Raw genomic sequence first — 7627 nt, forward strand, 5'->3', positions numbered from 1 at the left:
TCACATTCCTGAGTTTACTGGTGAAGCATATTTGACTCTTGTCAGAATCCCCAGAGACACTGGATGCTGTTTATGATTGCTTACTCATTAACTTCATAACCTAAGAGAAGTGACCTTGTAGGCAATTGTCTTATCCAATTGCCTCGTTCTTCAGCCTCCCTTCAGAAGTATGCCCCTCTCACGAAGTCACATTAAATTGGTTCTTAATTTCCATGGCCTAGGTCTGGGCCTCTGAGAAGAATCCAAAGCACTATAAATAGAGGCTTCTAAATTCTAAATTCTTGCAGGTTCTTGGGGCCACATAACTTTTAACAAATGCCTAAACTTCAGTCTGATATCAATTAAATATCTCAGCTTTGTCTGGGCGCCAACTTTTTTTTTTTTAAGATTTGATTTTTTTTGGAGAGAGAAAGAACGAGCAGGGGTTGGGGAGGAGCAGATGGAGAGGGACAAGCAGACTCCACACTAAATGCAACACAGGGCTTGATCCCACGACCCTGAGGTCATGCCCTGAGCTGAAACCAAGAGCTGGACACTTAACAGACTGAGCCACCAAAGCGCCCCTGGGGGCCAACTTATAAGGTCATTCCTCTCCCTGTTGACTGAACTAGGATCAAGTCAGTTGCCTGCCAACAGAAACTTTTGATGCCCACTCTAAGGGAGTTTTGAGAGGGGCTCAATAAATGGAAGTAGTGTAACACTTCTGCTTCTAGCCAGAGGGGCATGGCTTGTATCAGATTAATCTTCCTGCCAAGATAATGATAAAAGCTGGACACAATATATAGGGCAACTGTTTGAAGGGGCTGGAGAGCACTCTGCACAAGTCTGAATGGCTGTGATCCCTAAGAGAGGCGAAATGTACAGTCATCTCGGTTTTTCCCAAAGGCATTTCTCCAAATCATGGGTGGGGTGGGTGTGGGAGGAGTGGATGAGAGCAGAAAGCTGCCGTCTTACTGGGCTGAGATCAGAGGTGAAGGCTGCTGGAGTAGCTGGAACTCGAAGGGAGGATGATGGAGAGGACTGGATGAGAAATCTGCATACGTGTTTCCCTCCAGTTGTTGGCTGACTCCTAAGCTGAGCACAGCAGAGAAGAGCAGCTGGGGAGCCAAAGAGCTAAATAGATTTCAGCTGCTGCATCATACCGAGGAGCCCGAGGTTTGAGTCCTGAAGAGGTGGGGAGAAGCTTTGGCAAACCTCCTGGGCTTTTGGTTGAGACCCCAGAAAGGCCAACCCAGTGCAAGATGGTAGACAAGCACAACGATAGCAGTCATTATGTTAAATGTAAATGGGCTAAACACTTCCAACAAAAAGACCAAGACGGTCACATCAGGTGAAGAAATAACAATATGCTGTTTATAAGAGATACAACTTTAAATATTGGGACACAGATTGAAAATTAAAAGTATAAACATATACTGTGTAAACACTAGCAAAAGAAATTTGGTGCTCCTAATTTAGAGTCATATTTCATAATGATAAAAGGTCTATTCAAAAGGAAGATAGAAATTATAGCACTTAAATTATCACTTATTGGTCATCAACTATGTCAAGCACCACCCTGAGGATTTCATTCATTGTGTTGTGTAATCATCTGAGCGCTTTTTTGAAGTCAATTGTATCATCCCGCTTAGACGAGGAAATTGAAGCTCAGAGAGACTGAACAATTTGCCTGAGGTCACACAACTAAGAAAATGATAGAGAAGATTCAAACCTAGTTCTGTCTGACCTCTTGCCAATGAGCTTTAATCACAGCTTTGCTGCCTGTGGTGTGCTTTCTTAAACCAGTTGGAGAGGGCCCCCGAGGGCACAAGAGGACATTTTAGCCCAAAGGGAGGACAATCTGTGGGTACTGGGACTCTGGGACTCTGGACTGGAAACCCTTCAAGAGCTAAGACCCTAAATTGTCTGTCTGTCTGTCTCTCACACACTCACACTTCTGTGTAAATGCTCTGCTCTATACACCTGATCCCCAAGAGGTACAGAGACCTTCCTATTAATGGACTCTACTGCAGCCCGATTCTTTGAATTTTTCGGTCTAAATTCTCAAGAATATGGTCAAGTTCAGGAATCATGAAACCACTCCTGATTCAATCAGCCGGCTTGCTGCTAAGGAGTGCCATCTTAGCTGGTTTTAGATTTAGCTCTGCTAAGTCCTTCCATTGGAACTGAAGGGGAGGGCTCAGCAGTTCTCAGGAGAGACTCACCCACTCCAGACTGAATCCATGCATATGTGGGTGGGTGGGAACCAGAGCAGAAAACCCCCAGAGAATCCTTCCCAAGCCACCGCTAGCTCTGGTCTTCACCTAAAACACAAGCTGTCTGGAGGCGAAGGACAGGCAGCAGGCTCATGCAGAAGAGGTGGGGAAGCCCCAGGAGAGAGCGGGGAACAGATGGGCTCTTCGTCAGGGTGGCAGGGGAAGCTGGAGGAAACCATGAAATGAAGTGTTCTTTGAAGTGCGCAGTCTGGGCAGGAGCCCTCTCTTTCCATGAGTTACCAGGGGACACTTTCTCTCAGGGACAGTGGTCATCAACTGCCACTCCTCTTACTACCTGGGCAGGCACCACTGGAAAAGCCTACAGACTGAAGTTTGGGGCATAATGTGCTGTGCTCATGGACAGCCAAGAGGACATAGGGGCCCTGTGTGTCTTCTTAGCTTCTGGAACTCCAAGGATAATTCTGTAGCAAGTAACTACACTAACCACATTTAATACTTACTCAGGGTCTGCTATAGCCAGGTGCTAGTGTAGTCTTTGCTCTCTATTATCTCATTTAACCCTTATAACAACCCAGTGAGGTAGAGTCCATTATTATTCACATTTTACACATAAAGAAGCTGAAGCACAGAGAGGGTAAATAACTTGCCCCGAGGCCACAGAGCTAAGTGGCAGCACCAGAATGTGAACTCAGGTAGTCCAGCTCGAGAGGCCTTGCCTGTGGAAAATGTAATCTAAATTACCAAGCAGAATTACAGTCACTGGGAAAAGCAGGAGCTTGCTGGGCGGCCCCTTGGAGCCCCTGGTTTCCCATAATAGTTCTCCTTGAGGGAAATGCCCTCTGTGAGGCTCCCCGCCAGTGAGGCTAGGTCCCCAAAACCTGCCGCCTGAGAGCCAGTGAGCGCATGGTAGGGGGCCAACTCCACTGAGAACCCAAAGGCCGCTAGTGATTAAACCTTTCTCCTCTGTCACCCCCGTCACTGTGGACAGTCAGACCTTTGTCCATGCCCAGCAAAACTAGCTGGGTGACCTTTCACAAGTTATTTAACCTCTCTTTTCTTCTGTGAAATGCAGCTGATTTTGCCTGCCTTGCAGGATTAGAGAGAAAAACACACACACACATATATACACACATACTTACACACACACATATATAAGCATACATATGGCATAGAAAAGGTTTAAGCTGTCTCTGGGTTAGGTAAAATCATGACTGTTCTTGGTAGCATTATGTGTAATAACCAAAAACTAGAAACAACCTAAACATCTATCTATTGATGAATGGGGTAGACAAAACGAGGTATATCCACACAGTGAAGTTCTACCTGGCAATAAAAAAGGAACATTATAGACACATGCTACATCATGGACAGACTTCAAAAATGTTATGCTAAATGAAAGAAGCCACCACAATTTGTGTGATTCCATATATACATACAAAATGTCCAGAAAAAGCAAATTTAGAGAGAGAGAAGGTAGATTAGTGGTTGCTTCAGGGGTGGGGTAGGAATGGGGATTGACTGTAGATGGATGTCAGGGATCTTACAGCAGGGATGAGAATTACCTAAAACTGATTAATGATGACGTTCCATCACTTTGTAAAGTTACTAAAAGGAACTTAACCTGTACATCGGAAATTGCATTTTTTTCTTTTTTCTTGTGGCAAAATAGACATAAAATTTGCCATTCTAATCATTTTTAGGTGTACAGTTCGGTGGCATTAAGTACATTCCCATTGTTGTGCAAACCACTGCTACCCTTCATCCCCGGAATGTTTTCATCTTCCCAAACTGAAACTCTGTCCCTGGCAAGCAGAGACTCCCCTCCCCCACTCCCCACAGCCCCTGCAGCAACCATTTTACTTTCGCCCTCTTCGAATGGGATTATTCTTGGTACCTCGGGTGAGTGGAATCATACAATATTTGTCCTTTTGTAACTGAATCATTTTGCTTAGAATGATGTCTTCAGGGTTCATCTACGTTGTAGCATGTGTCAAAATTTCCTTCCTTTTTAAGGCTGAATAATATTCCTCTGTATATAGACCACATTTTGTTTATCCAGTCATCCAGCGAAGAACATTTGTGTTTTTTCCACCTTTTGCCTAGTGTGAATAAGACTGCTATGAATATCAGTGTATAAATATCTTGAAATGGGTGGATGTTATGATATGTGGAACATGTCTCAATAAAGTTATTTTAAAATAAAACTTCAATTATTTTTTCAAAACTTAGCCAATACATGGTAGATGCTGTTATCATCAATAACTCATAGAATGGCAAATTTGATCAGTAAAGTGAGTTTTAAGAGAATAATAAAAAAAGGAAAAATACAAAAAAAGTACAAAGAAGAGAGATCTGTCATCTCACAGAAAACCACTGAAAGATTACTTCACAAAAATGACTAAATTTTAATTTTACCTGAAGTTAGTAGAAGGAATTGAAATGAAGACACTGCTCAACTTCAGATGTTTATTCCCAACATTGATATACTCATTCCTAAGCTATCCCTCTAAAGGCAAAAGAAGTTATGAAAAAATATGGAGGTTGAGTTGGGACACACCCAGTATTTCTAATTTCAGTTCATGTTTCATGAAGCTCAAAGTTTAATCCCTGAGGTGCACAATTGTTTCATAAAAATTAGAGGATATTTCTTATGTTTAAACAAATAAAGTGCCTGAATTTTTAGATTAAACAAAAGAACAAAGCTGAAAACCTTAGCAGGCTATTCAGTTAAACTTCTAAGAGAAATTATTAGGGGATGACGAGTTTGTAAGTCAGATAACTAGAGGACAAAACACTTACTTGCAAAAGCAAGAGGAAGTGATTATGGCTAGTGTCTGAAATAAATCCGAGGAGGTTATACGTGACTTCTGACAGTTTTCTCCTCCCTCTGGATCAAGTAGTTCTTGTGTTTGAATATATCTGCTCTAGCCTGAATTGTCTCACCCAGAGGAGCAGGGTCCACACACTTAATGTTCTGCTATCTTCACTCACTGTAGGAAAGAATTATTTAAAACTTGGAAATAAGGCAAAAAGTTGGGCTATATATCCTTTCAAAGTCATACTGGGGAATTATTTAAATGTAGTCACCCAGGATTGTTTTAATTTTCTAGCTGAATGTATCTGTTTGACTTTGCTATTTATTGTTTGATGATAGCCAGATACTGCAAAGTTATGTGTTAATTTGTATTTTTCTATCTGGTAGGAAAGATAACCCCAAAGGTTATGGTTGTATTAGCCTGGAGGATGTTAACTAGCTTCTTATTTAACCCAGCAATCTTATTCTAAGATTCTTTTTTTGTTTGTTTTGAAATGCTTTTCCTGTTGGCTTCTATAAATTATTTTTCCTCAAATGCTCTTGGAATCAGCTTTACCACCTAATGGTTCTGTCATAAATTTATGAGCTGAACAAAACCTTTGACACATGTCTATTCTATATTTGAATGAGAGCCATGACTTTACCATTTTAACAGTTAAACTTTGATATATCTGATAGACCTCAGCTCATAGTCTCGCCTATCTCCTGGGATTACCTACTCTCTGCTTTTGCTGAAGAGTTACCTGGGAGCCTATTTAGAATGCAGATTCCCCGGCCCACTGCTCAGCCATCTAATTCTGGGAGTCTAGCATGGGGCCTAATGATATGCATTTTCACAAGCATCCCAGGAGACTCTGAGGCTAGTGGTCCTCAGATCAGACCCCTTGAGAAAGCCCCCCAGTGAAGTGGGTGGGGTGATGGTCCTAAATGCCATCTTGGTTTTCACTGTTCAGAGTGGCCAGAATAGGCTGGATTACACATCTAGGCCTTGGGGTGGACTGGAGTCCAACAGTCCATTTTCTTAAACTTCAACCTGAAGATGGTAGTTGATCTCAGATGTTCATCTACCCATTGGCTCTATCAGAGTGGGGGCGACCAGGAATCTATATATGGAAGTTGAAATGGCAGTTTCGTGTGGTTCAACCTAATGATTCCTCAGGTGTTTCTAATTTGAAGCTAATTTGGCAACCAAGTTGTGAATATGACAATTAGGACATGGAATTTCCAATACTTGGGGCAAGTGCTTTGTAGTTTCATCAGACTTAAAGGCAAAAAAAGAAAAGAGAAAGAAAAGTAAAAAAAAAAAAAAAAAAAAAAGACTCCTCCCAGAAAAATGTACAAAGTAAAACTTTTTGCATACAATCTCAGGGGGGATTTATGGACTCAGTCCATGGACTCCAGATCAATCCTACTTTATAAATTTTTTTAATGTGTGCACTCTTTAGGGATGGAGCTTTGCTGCCCCCTACTGCCACATGGTTCTTAAGCTGAGTTTGCTCTACTGACTTGTCTTCTTCCAGTTTGGAGTTTTTTAAGAGCTAGAACAAGCTGTCACCTTACACCAGCTGTCAGAGTAGTCCAATTCTAGGCAGGAATGGGTATTTTGCGCTTTGATGGAACACTACATTATCTTTTCTGGAGCACAGCCTTCAGGGTTATCAGATTCTGACCCTAAGGAAGCTATTTTTCAGCTCTGTCCTGTCGATAACTTCGAGAAATGCAAAATAATTCTTGTTTTTAGAAATGCAAATCGTATCCTGTGGGGAGAGGTTCACCTGACATCCCTCCCCTACAGAGGAAGAAGCTATTTTTGCTTCCATTTGGACATTCATTTAAATATTCCTGGCCTGTGTCTGTTCTTTGGATTCTCCTTTGGGTTAAAACATCCACCTGGTTCCCTCACTAAGAATTAAATAAAATCTTTAATTTGTGTTCATCTGATATCTGTATGACAGTCATAGTTTGACTCTCTTTTGAGAAGACCAGAATCATATTAGATATCTCAGATTCCCGACTGAGATATAGAAAGGTTGGCCCTTTCCTTGAAAGCTCATAGTCTGATGAAGGAGACACTCAGTGTTGCCAATAACTGAGATATCAGGAAGAAATCTGCCTCTCCACTTTCCACCCTCCCTCCTGCCCCTCTGCATTCAAACAGGTAGCACCCTATGGGGGGGGGGAGAATGTAAATTTGGCCTCCAGCCTTCTGGGCTATTTTCAATCCTCAGATCTTGACTCAAGAGACAAGCTGTATTCTGATGAACTCATATGGGTTCTGGGGCTACATTTAAAAAAGAACAGAAAATACCAGAATGCATCAAGATGTAGTAAAAGCAAGTTTTTCAAACACCTTTTGTTGCAGCTGAGTCAGTGTACATATTACTTATTCATTTCTATCATCTTTCTATATTTATCTATATCTATATAATTTACTGTGGGTCACAAACAAAAACAACAAAAACCACCGCAATAAAAAAAAAAAATCTTTGCAAAACACTGACTCTACAGGCATAGTCAAATTCAGGTCTATTAGCCTAGTTGTCTTCAGAAAACCTGCTTGCTTTCTTCTTTCACAATGGCTCCAGGAGAATATCAG

The sequence above is a fragment of the Zalophus californianus genome, chromosome 11, assembly GCF_009762305.2.
Source record: "Zalophus californianus isolate mZalCal1 chromosome 11, mZalCal1.pri.v2, whole genome shotgun sequence".
In the NCBI taxonomy this organism is placed as follows: domain Eukaryota; kingdom Metazoa; phylum Chordata; class Mammalia; order Carnivora; family Otariidae; genus Zalophus; species Zalophus californianus.